This window comes from Euwallacea fornicatus, chromosome 4, assembly GCF_040115645.1.
Source record: "Euwallacea fornicatus isolate EFF26 chromosome 4, ASM4011564v1, whole genome shotgun sequence".
NCBI lineage: Eukaryota > Metazoa > Arthropoda > Insecta > Coleoptera > Curculionidae > Euwallacea > Euwallacea fornicatus.
The window spans coordinates 2,105,727-2,123,541 of record NC_089544.1 but is presented as its reverse complement, the minus strand read 5'-3'; the positions used below and the strand labels follow the sequence as shown (position 1 = coordinate 2,123,541).

At 41.0% G+C, this 17,815-nt stretch overlaps 1 protein-coding gene across 1 annotated transcript in view; it reads left to right on the top strand.

Annotated features, from left to right (window-relative positions):
* Positions 1-767: 767 nt before the first annotated feature.
* LOC136350845 (uncharacterized) overlaps positions 768-17,815 on the top strand; it is a 44,915-nt gene continuing 27,867 nt past the window's right edge. The window contains exons 1-2 of the mRNA XM_066302948.1: positions 768-965; positions 5,984-6,092. The gene's annotated coding sequence lies outside the window, so the exon portion shown is untranslated. The remainder of the gene's footprint in view (positions 966-5,983; positions 6,093-17,815) is intronic.

The following is a 17,815-nucleotide window of genomic DNA, read 5'->3' as shown; positions in this document are numbered from 1 at the left end:
GTTAAGAATCAAAGATTCAGGAAAAATTAAGATTTCAACATCACACTGATACTCAACTGTTGGTCATTATACTAAACAAACTAACCATTGAACGGGCAAGTATTACTTTGCGACGAATGTTTTAGTGTTAATTCCAAAGGTAGAGCTGAATAAACACAACTATAAATCGAACAACATGGAAAATATTCCTTTTCCTAAATGTATAAAAGCAGGCAAAAGTTGCTAATAAAAAGATCGTTAAGAAACTCTTAGATAGGTTTGCAAACATGCTGAAATTTATTTTAGTGACTCAGGTTTCCTCTCTAAAGGACAATAAATTTTGTTTAAAATTGTTATTAACCTTGGTAAAGTCATATGGACTTTCCGCTTATAGCTAACAAACACGTGTACCAAGGTACCTACCCAGCAAGGACAACCTGCAGTATTGGAAATTTTTCCAAAGCCCCTTTAAGGAGGGAGGGGGGGCTGCAGGAAAATAGCCCTGAGGCCCCAAAAATCTCACTCAAACCCCCCTTCAAAAATATGTATTCATATGTCGTAGCGTAAAAGTTCCCCTTCGAACAGACTTCTCAACGAGGAATTTCTAAGCATAAAGGGAATTTTTGAGCCTGACCAGCCCAGCACCCGTCTGACGAACCCAAACGACGTACGTACCAAAAAATACACACGACGTAAAATGGTACATACATTCGGCATGCTGGTGCCAGGGTACCCATGTAAATGGTATTCTCTTGAGCACGCCCCACCTTCATATTCAACAGGTGAACCCGGGTTACCTGTGGTTCGCTCAGTCCGTGAGTGGATGCAACAGACAAGTAGCGAAACGAACGACCGTTAGAAAAACTGACTGAGCTTTAGTGCTTTGTGCTTTTGACGAATTTTTTTTTCACTTCGGTTACGTGCTGTTATTGGTTTTGTGGGATTTTTGCTCTATTGGATTAAGACTTTTTTGATAACCAAATCAGGTCAGTTCAGGTGAGGGTTGAGGTTTGGGTTAAGTCTGGCCCCCACACGGGGACCGCTTTTTGAGTTTAAGAACGGGCAGGTCATTATTTGACGAGTTCGACGAGAGGCAGGAAAAATTACAGATTTTTCACGGGAAATTCAAAGTTTTTCCTTTCGAAAATTAAGGAAATTGAAACGTGTGGCGCGATTTCGCTCTGGTTTAACCGACTTAGTAATTCTGTAAATAAATTAGATTGAGAAGTGTAGAGATAAGAAACTGACTTAAAAATATTATCCAGTACCTTGCCATTAAAAAATAATAATAAAACTTACTATGTGCAAAAACCGGTAAAAACGTTAAAAAGCAATAAAAAGCAAACAAAAACTTTGCAGAATTCGCAAAATTATCTTTAAATAATGTAGTGGGTGCGCAGCGAAATTTGGCCTTCCCGATTTTCACCAAATCTTTCCTCAATTCAAACACCCTCCATTGTGGTGGTCACATCGCAATACTCTCCATGATTCCTCCTAGGTGATATTCGGCAACTTTCCTAATTTTTGATCTTCCAGCCCTCCTCGAGGGTCTGCGCCGGGACCCCATCTCAGGCCTCGGTGATAACGTTCTTTCGTTACGATTCCCTGGATTTGCCAGTGTCGCGATCATATAGGAATAGGAAGTGAAAAAAGAGACCTTTACCATATACTTATCAGCTGTTTGATATTGAAAATCTTGCTCTCTTCGGTGACACTCGTCGATTCTCTTTAATAAATATTCGTTTACCCTGGCGTGGAAAATGATCACTTTCCATCCGCGCGAGAAAGGGCACTTTTCCGCGCTAACAAGTCGTACTTTCTCTTACTAGTGCGAGAAAGTGCATGTTTAAACTGTCAAAACGTGACGAATTTCGCGTCTCAATATCAGCACCATCTGCGGGGTCGCAATTTGCATTTCGTAACATTAAAAATTTTTTTCCCTGTGTAATACAGGGCGAAACGCTTTTTCCGTCGCTGTTATTTCCATGGCGTCGAGATCCACATGAGATGTGGCTTTTATTATTTATATTCAGGTTTGCCATTTAGAGTATCGTACTAGTTCATGATCTGCTGGCCTGTTGATGTTTCTGAGATGTCAACGATTTTGAAGGATTTTAAAAAAGACGTCTGTCTATACCTAGACCGGGTAAACTGTCGCTTTGACGCAGTTGACATATTACGGATGAAGGCAGACAAAAGTGACGTCAGAGTATTATTATTCCTCGAGACTCTGTCATATCTAGATTGAAGTTGCGGCTCATGTACGTGTATTATCTGATGCTATCTATATCTCATCCGTTATTTTCCTCATCGTTGTCTTGAACTGTTATTATTTCTGTTGCCTTTTTATCTATTTGTCAACAGACTTTTTTTAATGGGTTTTTCTTCATTGGTTGCTTTCTTCCAGGTCACGTCATAAACTCGGTTTTTCGGTTAAACATATGGGCGAACAGATTCGTCTATTTTTTTTATAACTACTCGTTAAAAATGCCAGACATTAGCGAGCTTTAACAACACTTTAATTAGGCAATAATTTATCTTCTACATAGGCAAAGAAGTCTCATTAACGATCATTAACTGCACAAAATTTTATTCAAATCAGACGATTTCGTATTGTGTCAGGTTGGACATGGGCTAATTTCGTCATTTACAATCGGATTTCTTGAATGTAGGAAAATTTCGAAGGTGTTCCTTTTTATCCATTTGCTTTCTCCGCACGCTCATTTATTGCCCAGTAATTTAATTTTCGCGACATTCGATTTCGCATCATGATTTCTAAGCTGCGAGGTATGGCGTCGACTGCTAAGGTTGTCAAAAAAACGTCAAAGTCAAGTTTTTGTTTTCGGATAAATGTCAAAGTCAAGTTTTACTGTCAAAAAAATGTCAAAGTCAAGTTGTTTTCATGGCCTACCTGTAAATACTAAAAACATGAGTTTTGCGCATTGTGCAGTGTAATAGATAGTTTTTCTCCGATCATTGCAATTTTAATGAATCAACGTCAATTCAATGTCTTTTTGCCATCCCAATCACCTTCAAATCTTAACGCTAAAAAGATTACTGCACAGAGAGTTTCAATGTAATGAATAAGTAGTTACTGCCAAACAGTTAATGCGTTTCCAATTGATAAAAACTTTACTATTGGAATAGTTATTGTTTCCGTGTTGATTTTCTTATCTCGATCTTATAGGTTTTTTCTCGCGGATGCGGGTTCATTGTATTTACAATCGCAGTAAACCTTAATGGTTAATTAAACGTCCCAAACTACCACATTTCGATTAAGAACAGTTGTACGTTTCATTCGCAGAACTTAAATTAAACTCGGGGGTAAAATGGACGATGGGGCTTTTAGTTTAAATAATTCAAAAAAAAAGAAGAAACACCTGGTAAGCCTGGAGGGCTGCTTTGAAAAATTAGCGCCGACACACGACTTGGCAGCACTAGTGCGGCAGTCAGCTTTTCGCACGCTTTCCGCGGGAACGCGGCATGTACGTGTGCCGAAAGACTTTTCCCATTTTCACAGAACGCACCTTTCGGCACCGTTCGCGTCCACGATCATCAGAAACGTGTCATGAAGACTTGCACAGAGTTTCTTACGCAGCGTTGAAATCTACATAGAATCGTGGTAATAATTGTAGTGCCTAATCATGCCTTGGAAAGGCTTTGAAAGGAGCTGTAGCGCGATCTCTTCTACTGCGATTCACTTCGTTCTTCGAGAACGTGACAAAAGCCTTCTTCAAAAGCTTTTTCCGTCCGATTATCAAAATATCAGAGCTTCTGGACGCCTAAATTAGCACTTCGGATCTTGCAACTACCCACTTGGACTTAATTGAAACCCTATTATCGGCAGATGCTTCTTAAAGCAACTTTCTTTCTTCTGAGGATCGAATTGTGGACACGATTTCACATATAACACTTATTCGAATAATATTACGAAACCGACTCTCCCAGGCACCGAAATTTCTTTTAAATAAATATTTCGCAATTCTCGGAGCTGCAGCATAAATTCATGGCATCGCTTAAAGTTCGATCGCAGTGCGTTAATCTGACCAATTATCATCTTCCTAACAAATAAATTTCTACATAACAACACGGTTATTAATAGTGGGCGCAACCGCGTCCGAACCGATAATTTTCTCAAAGTTTATTAAATCGATTGTCGATGGAAAAATAATAATTTAGGTCCAGATGCATGCAGGCATGCAAATATAAATTCAATATTGGCTCAATGAGATATAGTACCCATGTAACTGACTTACCTTGACTTCAGCGCAAAGAGAATGTCCCATGCCTTTACCAGCGTTATGGTGTAGGTATGGTATGAGCATTACGACCTTACTTTTCAATTCGATACGAATGTGATGCGAAATGTGATAATGGAAAATGTAAAATCGAAACGGTGGACTAAAAACAACATTAATGGAGCTGGCCGGCTCGGCCGATTATGCTAATCGCATTCACGTCGGTGGGGCCCAAGGGGCACTCGCGACGTTCGGAATTTCTTTGGACAGGGAGGGGAGGGGGTGCGAAAGCGAATGCGAACTCGAAGAAACGGGGTCCTGCATTCGGCTCGAGGTTGATCCTAGGACTTGCTCGAGTTTTTTTTCGATCACGGGGGCCCTCGTGGGGCTTCACCTGCGCCCGAGGGGACCTCCGTGGCATCAATTTTTCGAGTGCCGTGCTGCTACGTCGCTCCCGCTCCTTCGAGACCTCTCGGCGCGGATGCAAGCAAAAGTGCACGACAAAAGGGAACTCGGACGAGTTCGGTTTATTATTTATTACGAAAATATGTTTTTGTTTTTGTTTGATTGAAAATTTCACTTATGATTTTTTTGCACTCTCTCGCGTCTTGTATCGCACTATTTTTCTCGTACTTTTTTCTCGCCCTTGCTGGCGCCTCTCCAACGCTTTTTTCCCAAACTCCGTTTTTTTGCACTTTCTAAAGCTTCTTTCGCAGTTTTTTTTGTCACGTTCCTCCCGTTCTTTTTCGCGCTTCTTTTGCAGTTTTTTCTGTCACGTTCCTCTCGTTCTTTTTCGCAGTTTTTTTTGTCACGTTCCTCCCGTTCTTTTTCGCGCTTCTTTTGCAGTTTTTTCTGTCACGTTCCTCCCGTTCTTTTTCGCGCTTCTTTTGCAGTTTTTTCTGTCACGTTCCTCCCGTTCTTTTTCGCAGTTTTTTTTGTCACGTTCCTCCCGTTCTTTTTCGCGCTTCTTTCGCAGTTTTTTCTGTCACGTTCCTCCCGTTCTTTTTCGCGCTTCTTTCGCACGTTTTCTTCGCGCGTCATCTCTCGGACCTTTCCGCGCTCCTTCCGCACTTTTACCTCGCACGTTCCTTCAGTTATTTTTTTCCTCGCAATTTTTCTAACACGTCTTGCGCTTCTCCCACACTTTTTCTCCGCATTTTTCCCCTAGTTTTTTCCCAGCCAAGCCCCTTCGGTCCCCTCGAGCCTGACCCGTTGAAATCGTGCTGCACACGACGCGAACGCGCTTACATCCATTAAGGTGGGCGCTAATGGAGAAACTTTTCAGGACGTGCCCTTGCTACGCGAATAATTGTGGCAATTTAAAACACCATTGATTAGATACGTACACTTTGTATTTGTAAACTTTTCTTTCCATCTGTGGTTAAGCGTAAATCACTGTAAAACAATGACCATAACTGGAAAACGAATATTCCTAATCATTTTACATTGCGTTTACGGGGACTTTCTTATTCCGCCAGCAGCTTAAGTGTGCCTTATTGTGATAACTATTATCTCGAGTTTTTTCGCTGCATCGAAATCCATTAGCTAAACATCATGTGCGGCTCATTAAAGTGGGTCACATGAAATTCTCTCTTCTTGTAAAATTTCGTATCACATTATCTCGCCTAAAGCGAATTATGGTTTGATATCCGCCGCTTGGATGCGATTAAATTCGGGCAATTTAAAATAATTATTGTGTAAAACCCTCGCACCACCTTAAAAATTTACAGGCCAACAATTCGCCAAGTAATATCGTTTAATTTCAGATTAAAATCAACGAGCCCGCGAAGCAGCTTCCCCTTTCTCACTTTGGTAATGGATAAACCTGGTTGGTAGTGCAAACACAAAGCCGCAAGATTCACCAACGCTAAAAAGGTAAGAAAACTTATTTACTGAGTGTTTCGCAGGAACCGACGTCACCATGGTTCCACGAATAGACGAAAAGGATTAACGAAAGAATAAAATAAAAAAAGATGGAAAATAAGCAGCGCAAGAAACTCTACGTCACTCCGCTGCTATTGACTTTGATCACAGCTTCGGGACTCTTCTAGGAAATTGGCCATCGAGCCGTCATGGTACTTTCTATTTATAGAGAGTCGTTAATACGGAGAGTATTTATTAATAAAACGATTATTTGATAGTAAAATAATACTCTCAAGGTCCGCACTCGTTAATCGCTAACTAAACACGTTTCAACATTAATATCGACCACGTTCAAGTCAATGCGGCTTCACGATTTTCTTTCAACAATTTAGCAAAAATTTCATTAATTGGATTTCCCAATTTCGAAAGCGTAAAACGCGCCTGGCCCCAAACCGCCCATAGGAGGGAAATTGGAATAGTTAAGGTCGGCCACCACGGCAGCAAAAATGTCGAATACATTCATGCCGACAACGTCCAGTCCAACCGAATCGAGGTTTTAACGAGGAGATTTTCCGATTCGTAGCGCACGTCCAGATACTTGATGCCTCTGAGCAGGCGCACTGGAACGGTCAGCAATCCGTTGCAACGGAACGTACGTGATATGCCGTTGCAACGTACGGCACGTGCGCGACGCGCCGTTGCAACGTACAAACGCGTACGCCATGTGCCGTTGCAGTGTACAGCACGCACACAATACGCTGTTGCAGGGGGCGATGCGCGCGCAGCACGCTGCTGCAATTTACACAACGTGCTGCTGCAACGTACGGCGTATACATTATATGCCTCTGCATTGGCATCAATCAACGTTCAGATGCGATATGGGAATGGAAGAGGAGTTTCTTCCATGGTGGCCAGGAGTTCTGGGCTCCGCTGAAGCTACTAACGAACCGATGAAATTTCAAACTTGGAGGACACTTGAGGCCTACATCCGCGTCAAAATTATGACTGAAGGTGCTGCGATGGTTTTCATAGTCTGCTTGTGTAATTTCATGTCTCCGGGAATAGCTAAACGATTTTAATATTCGTATTTAATGTTATTATAATTATTTTGGTTGTTTAATTCGTCGCAGTCAACCCTCACCTTCGACTAAAAGTGGCTCGAGAATCTCTTCGCCGATGTTGTCGTAATGGAGCATTGACTTCGATAGATACCAATTCGGTTGTTAATCGACGCTGAAGTGCCCGTACCGAGTGAGGTTCACATTATGCTTTAATGCTCTGTTGGTACTAAAATTGTTATTCGTTTAAGACCTTGCGAAAATAATTATTAGTTTTTAATCGCCTTGTATAACGCAATTATTGTCTACCTATCAAGTGATGCTCTAGAGCACGCGAACTGCAGGTGACTCTACGAGGCGAACCGACTTCGGTTAGCGACGAAGGACGGTTAAGACACTTTTGCAGGCGGGAATGATACTTTTCAAAGTCGAAAATGCTCGAAATGCTATTGGTTCGTCACCGAACCGGTTTCAGTTAAACTGATGTCGCTCGATGCTATAGGGAATAATGGGAGGTCCGCGGGATGGAATAGTGATTATTCCCGCTCCCTATTTAAGCGACACACGTCGCCATGGCAACCTGCGGGAGGCACCATAGAACATAACGCCCTAGTTTTTTCACAAAATCCTTTCCAAAGCGTTGCTTGACCGGGCAGCATGGACTATTTTTTAATGTTACTTACATTTTAACGGACACTACCGTCGGTCGCAAGACGTGGTTGCGACCGTGCTTAAGAAAAACCAACACTTTCAAATTAAAGGTTAGTAGGCGTATTGTCGTAATAAAATTATTTGCAATATGCGTATCCTTCAAATATGCATGTTAGCACTACTTTACTGAATAACTGTTAACATTGGCACATAAATCGTGACTGATTCGATTCTGGGTAATGTGGGAATTTATATAATTACCAAACACATTACCACGTTTTTTTTTTACCTATTTTACCACAAGAAAAATTGTATGCTCGATAAGGATTTCCTTTACATTTTGTGGCGTAATATTTACACTGCTGCTCCTAACGATAGACGCGGCGGAAAGTCCAAATGCTATTTAGTATGCTGCGGCTGATGGCTTGGTGGTCACGAGTACCACCATACGTACCACTACACATACCATCATACATATATCAGTCTGAAATCATGTTCTGCAAATGTACCATTGTATGCTTATAACGGCTGCATATTGCATTACCAACTCCATATTTTTCCTTTGTTGGTTGAATTATTCCTAGCAATCTCAAGTGAAAAGAATGTGATTTCAGACCTGCGAAGACGGTTTATTAGTGAGAATCCTTTCCTTCTCGAGCGAACGGAAGGAAACCGGTCACGAAAGAGATCACAACATGTCCTTAATGGTGGATGATGTGCTAGATTCCCCACCTTCGGACAAATACTAAACCGTAACCGTTAAAAACCGTTGAAAAATATTCCGTGACGCATTGCCCAACAGAAAAAAAAAATGTAAATTTATGAATGGAAGCTGTAGAAGTTGCTGAAGGACGTCCGCTCGCATATGCCATACCACTTTCCATACCGATCGGTACTGCCTGTGGCACTGCGCTAAATTAAGATATAGTGTTATAATGGCGAATCCGGTCAAAAAATGGCGCCTAAGGTAAACTGAGCTTGGTCGTATAATGTCCAGTAATGAACGAAGAATTTTATATGATCGGATGTTGGGCAACAGAAAGACATTCCGTGCATTCCCGAGATATCGACTGACGTTCTCATTGATTTTCTGATACGTGATGATTGTGCAGAACAGAGATGGATGTTTGACGACATCCGTTTCGGTGGCGAATCGTGCGAATTTGTTTCTACGCAATTAAAGCCGACATGTGAATAGAGACAGTATTCGTGGAAAAGAAGAAATTGGGCCTCGTTCTATGAGAAACATAAACAATTCGCTTGTACGGTCAAATCATTTAGAACGCCTAACAGTTCTTGGGAACTTCGCTGAATATTTACGTACTCACCCTTTCACCGCGGTGCAGCGCCCCTCGCCCCGGCGCGCACAGAATTGCCAATCCGTCCGAAGAAATTGAGGCGCGACTGCGTGGCCGGCACGATCCCCCGATCTGACACCATCGGACTTTTTTCGTCTCGTTAAAAACATACGTCACACACCTATTAATAAATATAACATTAGATACCTTCAGTTTTGCTTCAAGGCGATGCGTGACGCACCACCTCTAGACGGCCTCAGCTTCTCGGAACACCCATTCATCGGCAAAGTTCCTGAGAGCGACTTCAGTAATGGAACCAGAATGGTACCACCAAAACGAATGAATGGCATTCACTGTCAAATCTAACACTTTTTACTTTATTATTAATCGTCGGGACGGAAGTCGTTGCCGCTTTGTTCTGCAGGTACTTGTGTAGAAACAAAAGGACATTAAGCGTGGGTTTCTAACCCACTGAATCTCGAAGCCGACGAGGAAAATCATCTCTTTAAAAAATCATTTTAAGTTCTGTGAATTGGATGTTGCCGACATCATCCAGCCAAAAATGTTATAGGCCGTTTGGGCATCGACTCGGCCAATAGCAAGCAGTGCGAAGAATTGAGACGTTGCATGTTCCTTCGTTCATAGATTAACAATAAGCTTAAATTAACTGATCTTTGCGTACCTACCTCATGTATTTAATTACGGTATGCAGTGCGACCCACAGATTGGTTTTGCAAGCGCAAATGGTAGTGGTTCAAGGCAACAGACGAAGTGGAATCTGCGAATATCTCACAGTAGGTTAAACCGCTCTTGTAGAGGAGACGTGCGAGGCTGTACTTATCACAAAGGGCTTATAAAATATCCACGGTTGAGGTGCATGACGTCTTATTCGCAGGTAATGTAATTGGTTCAGGTTCATCTTCTTAAGCGTAATCGAGCGTAATTACGTTTGCCGATAATCTTCGCATGAAAGTCAAAGTGGCAAAAAAGGCACCACAGAGACAAAAACTCTGCAATGTGGCCGCGGTTTCATATGGGAAACTTCCCATATTTTAGACTTGCCATTACTATTATTATTTTAATATTATACAATTATCATGTGTAATTTTCCACACTTCTCGCCGGGAGTTAATAATGGACTCCATAATCGTCTCCTAATGAAAGATTTCTTAACAAAGAAATTAATAACAATGCCATTGGTCCATTGTGATCTTCGGCCGTTGGATATGTAGCTCTGCAATAATCTTCTCTTTGTTTTTTTTTTTTTTTCTTTTAGCAGACTTTATTGCACTTTAATTGTGTGTCCATCTCTCTCATCTGTCAATTATTTAAGTGTTACTTGCTAAATACTAAAACCGTCTTATTTATCGTTCATTAATAATGTGCAGGCTGAGCTGCGATCGCTCGCTATATCATCAGTAATGAGCTATAAATTAAGTAGTTAGCAGTTAAGCAGGTATATGCCGCTGGTTATTGCTGAAATTGATTGGGTGTTTGCGCTAAAAACTCATAAAATTTCTGTGTTAAACGTCTGAAGCGTGGCACACCTATAATAAAACCCTGTCCTATTCGCCCCAAAAAGACCCCTTTTCAATGTTTCAATAATCGTTTTTTTTCAGCCATGGCTTATCCCTCTTTCAGCCTTCCGCGTTCGTTACCTCTCTCTCCGCCGGGGGTTGGTTGCCCGCCCTCGGAGAGAGAGAGAGAGAGGCATCCAGGAGCCACCACGTGGAGGTGCGGATAGGTCTTTGACCCCCAAACTTGAACCTTTTTTACCCGAGGAAAATCTGCGCCCGGTGCTTCGGGGAATCTCCGAAGCACCATGCCCACCAAAATCCACGGTCGGACCGAACCTGCGACGGCGCAAGTCGAACCCAACTCAATGGATCTGAGAGAAATCATTCGGAAATGGGTCATATTTCTAAGAAATACCTTTCTGCGTCTACCAATTGCGACGTTCCGGTATTAAACCAGACCTATTCGATTCAGTTCCTGAATCGGCCAGGTTGCCGTTTGACTATGGCCCAAAGTAAAACTAACCCGAGTTATGTGATAAGTTTCGTACCACTATGGAATAGCCTGTTATTGGACGAGTCTATAATAAAGGCTATCATACCCGCTGAAAAATTTACCTCAAATGAGAGACAGAGGGAGAGGGAAGGGAGGGGGGCAGGGGATGATGGTCATTATTTGCTTATTTACGAGTAGAGCACAATACTTCGTCCACGATTAGAGACCTGTGCAGACGGGCTACAAGGTGTTTCAATTCTTCGTGACGTTCCAAGGATTTTCTGGCTTACTCCGCTAAGCTACGCCTTATTAGCAGAGTTTCCCGAATTAATACATTAATGATCTTGAGAACTTTTTGAGCAGTCACGAAATAACTGATTGAACACGAAATAATATTTAAAAAAAAAAGCGATTGGTGCCGCGTTATGGCGCCGCCACGTTGAAATTTCAAATTGAAGGCCAACCTTTTTTCGTCTCTTAAGGCGGTATTTGTTGGGCTTCTTGAGTAATTGTATTCTTTAACTCTCCCATACTGGTGAGTTTCTTTAATCATGTGTTTCCAATAACCCCATAAAAAAAGTCCATATGGGTGAGGTCTGGCCATCTAGCAGGCCACTCTAATTACCCCCTTCGCAGGATCCATCCATTTTATTATTGTTACGTGGGCACGTTACATGAACTACGTTCAAAATTTACCGGAAAACTGAAAAACGTAATAATTCGACAAGAAAAAAATTAAAAACTACGTTTATCTACTACACGGGAACTCTGTACAGATGTGTGTTACTTTAGAAGATGCACAACTAAAAACGATATCTGACGTGTTGCAGCATTTTCATGAACATTGTTCCCTTCGATTTTTAAAGAATTTATCCGGGACATTCGGTCCTCTATGAATACAGGGTGTTAGGGAAATAACTTTCCTAAACTTGACCAATGATTTGGAACATCATTTTGAACAAAAAAGTTCCTTACAACAGGGGTCGTAGGCATACAGGTTAATGGTAATTCGACGTCTTCCTTGGGGAGGTGGTAGGGCATGAGGCAAGGAGTAAATCGAACGCATATATGCATATTCCAAACCTCACTAAATTTTTAGTTATTTCATTAATTTTTTTTTTAATTCTGGTTCTTAATGATTTCAGAGTGATTTTTCAACAAATTCTTTATAGATTTTTTTACTTCCGCTACTCGATCACTCGCCTAACATTATGATCTTCTATATGAGATGTAACGTGCCCCAAAACATTTGCATTATGTGAAGACTTTCTGTGAAAATGTTCGTAAAATAATTTATGACATCAGCTACCTCAGCTTCTTCTGCTCAGTTTTCAAAAACATGTTCAAGGTCACATGAGGGTAAATTGTTCTAAAAACTTCCTCATTTGAATAGCTATTTCGTGAGATATCACAGTTTGAACAAATCTTTTGACGTTCCAAAAAAATAGTCGAAATGTCTGAAGTGAACTATTTAACTTAAATTACTTTACTCAGGAATAATTCATAATGAAAATGACAAAAAGGCCCATGGAATTTTCTTTTTGGGGCACAATGAAAGCGTTGGTGTATAGGGACCTGCTTGGACCAATGGCAAACATCGATGTTCTAAGACAGAGAATCATTAAAGCAGCTAACGAGCTAAGAAATACATTAACAAGGGGAACAAGAACGACAATTAGAAGAAAATGTCGAAGGTGCGTTCGGAACAGAGGTGTTAACATTGAGACCGAACATTAATTCAATTTAAATGTATTTGTTACATTGTTTTTCGTGTTTTTAGTTTCGTACCAACACCATTTTTTGTTAATTTTCCAATTACAAATTTAATTTAAGTCGTTCACTTCAAGCATTTCGACTATTTTTTCGGAACTTGGACAGATTTTTTGGACACGCAATGCCTCACTAAATAGCTATTCAAATGAGGAAGTTTCTAGAACGATTTGCCCTCGTGTGACCTTGAACATTTTTTTGAAAACTGACCGGAAGAAGCTGAGGGGGCGAATGTTCATGAAATATTTTACGAAAATTTTCAGAGAAAGTCTTCACATAATTCAAATATTTTGGGACACGTTACATCCCTTACGGGAGATCATAATTTTAGGCGAGTGATCGTGTAGCGAAAGTAAAAAAATCTAAAAAGGATTTTTTGAAAAAACACTCTGAGATCGTTAGGAACGAGAATTAAAAAAATAATAATAATGAAATAACTAAAAATTTAGTGAGTTTTGCAATGTGCATGTAAGATTCGCGGTTCAAGGGCGGAGAGAAAAACACAATTCCCAGAGCACTTCTTTATTCTCCGTGAACCAAAAATGGAATCCCGATACAACCCGGTATCCATACACAGAACACAGCCCCTCTTCGTGAGAGAACTGATAAGATGGAAGGGCTGTCCACCCTTTTTCCCACGCTTACCAAACCCCTAAACGTCATTCTCACCTACGCTAAAGGAATTTATAAACAACCCTCTCTTCCCACGCTAATCTGGGGAAGAGTTTGGTACCAAAAGCCTGTACCACTTTCAGATAATGCCAATTAATGGTCTTAACATAAACAAGAAATGCGAAGAGATTCATGACAGCCCTTTTACCATTTTCTCGCACTTATCTTGGGAAGAATTTAGAGCCAGAACCCCATGACATTTTCAGATAATTGATTAATTGTTTCAACATGAACGAAGAATGCTCACATGCATATATGAGTCCAATTTACTGCTGACCTCATGCTCTACCACCTCTCCAAACGAACGAGTCGAATTACCAGTAACCCTGCATACAACCAGTTCCCCGGTAAGAAAAAATAATAATATTTTGAGAAATGGCAACGTCGCGTCGCATTTCCTTCATTTCGATATCTCCCCAAATAGCTGCATAAACTAACTAGGTATGTTTTTTTTACAAAGGTTTTTGGGTCTGACACCTGGAAACTGCCTATCCCATGCTTTATAGCTTCACCCGCAAAGTTAACCTGGACGACCCTTTAAAGGGTCTGATTTTCGAGGTTCATTACGGCGTTGCCGCTTAAGTTTACTTTTATCGGTTAAATTCCATTATTACTCATTAATTAAGCTTCAAATTGCTTTTATCAACATTATTCTTGAATAATTTAAACTTTTTTTTGTTACAGATCAAACAATAAATGCTTGTCAAGTACCTTTTCCAACATTTTATTAAAATTTTAATCTTATCATAGCTTTTCGGTTACCAACTTTAATATTGTTTTTTCTTGTGCTTTTAGACTTTCGACCCCTGTTACGGGGACTCTTTCGTTCAAAAACATGTCCTGACTAAATTTGCGAAAGTTACTTCCCCAACACCCTGTATACTGGCGAAGGCCCGAGGTGTTTCGTGCCGTATCATTCGATCGTGCTCCATTGCGCGTGTGCCGCTGCAACCAACCAAATAAATCCACCTCAAATCTCTTTACAGTCCATCGGACAAGGAATTCAAGTTTTCGTAAACTGCCATTTATTACTTAAGTCTACGACTGCAGCGTCCGCAAAGTTTAGTTGAGTACGTGGCCAAATGACCATCGGTGAACTTAGACCTGTTCAAGAGACATTTAAATATTCATGAACACAATGCAAATATGAGAGACCTCTTGGAAGTGCCCTCAAGGATATGCAACACCTTAAATATTTATCCAGAGAGGCAGAGCCGGCCTCGCGGGGGACTAGGCTAGACGACCCAGAGCGCCGGCCTCTCTAAGGCCGGCCCTGCGGACCTCAAGGCGTTTCCGAAGAAGACGCATATTGGTAATTCCCCGTAGAAGTGCTGAGTTTCTCAGCAGCTTTAATTTATCAGAGAAATATAAGCTGTAAGAGTTCGGGAAGTTGAGAAATTAACGCACCGAATTCATAGTACCACCGCTTGGTAATCACGATAATGCTTTATGCAATCTCAGTTACATTCAACTCTCAAAACTAGGTCGGCAACTACACCGAGTATTTCTTGAATGAATGTCTTAAGGAAAGCTTTATCTGCTCTCAATTACGTCAGAGGCGGGATGTGCTCCCTTTGTTTAAATTTTCGCTCCATTCCCGACTTCAATACCAAACAACGTTAATTAATTTATTATCCGCAGCTTTCGTCTGCGAGCCAAAAGCTCATATTTGCACTTACCTGATTACGATCAATTTTATATTTTGGTCCTTCCTGTACAAAACTGGAGGACCACTTTCGTGGACTGCGCCATTAATTATCTTCACGCGTTCACTTCTAGAACCTGAAATGAAGAATTAGAATGTAAATTTATTTACGCTCTTGTTAATGGAAGAATGGCTTGCAAGTATGAAAGTTTTATTTGCATCGGGTAAAATTAATGGATTTATGTAATCTTTATTAGAGGTTTGCAATTACGGCAATTATCAACCTGGGTACCGCCATTTGGACACTACGGGTCCCTCCGGAGACTACGGAGATTAATTTTATCGGTATCGCATTTTATCACTAACAGTTTCGAGTCGGTCTAGTCAACGTTAGTCGAACACTGAAGCAGCCTCGAATGAGTTTTAAAGGTGCCTCAGGTACATATTCAAATCGTGCGGCAAAGTCAAAGAGGTTCCCGCCCGTCTTCAACGCCTGGGTGAGTCACTTGATAACTATTACGACGGTCGAGGAATTTTATATTAATTTAGACCAATATGTCTTAAAATTATTGGCAAATGTGGAGCGGAACGAACAGCGAAGAGTAAAAATTGTTATTAACTTACGATTGCATAATGGAGCACATGGCGCGGCATGTTTTTGCTGGTGCAATTGATTCGCATGCATGAATGGCAGCTAAATATTTGACGTTGAGTTTTTTTTTTTCTTTTTAAATGAAAGTGAAACTGCAACGATTTCGACTGCGAAGGCATTTTTCGAGCGTTCCATGCCATAATTTCAAACGTGGAAGCCGCGTAATGGCGTGTGCTTAAGTTGCGAGTAGAATGGAGGTCTCGGTAGAGTACCATTGCCTGGCTGGTTCAAATCTTTCTTAAATGGTGCTCGCACCAAGTTGGAAACAATCCGCAACGATGGCGAAAGGTTTACGAGGGAAACAGCGGGTGGCGAAGCAACTGAAGAAACGCGTGTCGTGGATGCAGCAGGTTCGTTGAACTAGAAGAAAGGATTGAGGACGAGAGAAAAATGCACGAGAAAGCGAAGGGAAAGGGAAAAAGGCGACGAAAAAAATTAAAAAAAAAATTTAAGTGAGAAAAAAAATTTAAGTGAGAAAAAAATAGAAGAAAAGAAAGTTAAAAAGTTAAAAAAAAAAAGAAAAAATTAAGAAGGGAAAAAATTTTAACGGCGAAACCCGTCAGAAAATGCTAAAACTTGTCCAAAAACAACGGGCGGCAACGAGTTCAATTCTCCATTAGAACCCAGAGAGCCCTTCCACTCCCACAGGGCTCACAACGATAAACCGACGTACGTCATCGGGCGGTGTGGCGAGCCTCCATCAGCAAACCCAAAAATCGCCCGTTTAAAATTCACATCGGCCAAGTTTGAAAACATTTTCCGGTAGAGTCGTTTCGAACAATGAAGATGTACGATGGCCGGCACGTTCGCCAGATCTATCCCCATCAGATTATTATTTATGGGGAACTGTGAAAGAACTCGTTTGTAAATCTGTATTCACCGATGTTAAGCGAACGAAAATCCTGACAACTTCAAATGTTGAAACGGCATATTCTTGAACTTTTGCCCAATTTGACCTGCCTCCCATCTTTTACGCTCAGCGAGATCCCGACGGTTGGTGAGCTTCAGAAGCGGACGCCCTGTATAGCTTCGAGAGGAAGGTAACAGCGAATAAATTCTAGACAGAAATATGTATGTGGCTATAAGAAACCAACCCACCGTAGTTGACTAATTTTCATTTCTTGCATTCTTAGGCCGCGCACACCCATACCACTCTTTGTCGCTTGTGTAGTGTCATTCTTGTAATCGCTTGTAGTTAGATACTGAACGAAATTTCGCAATCATTAGACGCAGAACACTACATGGAATACGGCTAATAGCTAATAGTAGGTGTATCGACACAAGTTTTATATCGAAGCTGATGATTCATGACCCACATGCCGGTTCAAATCCACTCGGTGCCTTTGACTTCCTGATCATATTTTCTGAAAAATAGTCAAACGGGCCCGATTGCATAATTGAAATTAATTCAGTGAGAGTTAAGTGAGAGTTTGCTTGACTACAATCCGTTTGGGACAAGTCGCTGAACAAACATGCGGGATGGAATGTTTGGGACTTCCTATGCAGCTTCGCTGTTCAAATATTCAAATTAAACCCATAGAAAGTGCTTATGGAATATTTATGCGAGTTTTCAATCGAGGTGCAGTACAGCGTCTCCTTAAGGCTTTTCTCTTATTAATGGACGTCCAATATTTCAAACTTACAAGCGTGTAATTGTGCGCTACATAAGCAATTTCGAGTCCACATTTATCAGCATAAAAAAGGAGATTAATTCTCATTTGAAAAGACGATAATTAATTTTCGAAAAAATGGCGTTTGTAGAATCGATTGTTGATGTGGTAAAGGTCAATGGGTGCTTTCAGAGAGACCAATTTTTCGCTGTAATTGGCCGACGTTCATCATGCTAGCACTTAAAGCCACACTTTAGGAAGGCAATAATGGCTTATTGGTGGCCGTTGAAAATAAAAAAAAAATGATAATTCCTGGTCCGGATGAGGATTTTCACTGTTTTGCCCGGACCTTCAATATGGTAAAGAATA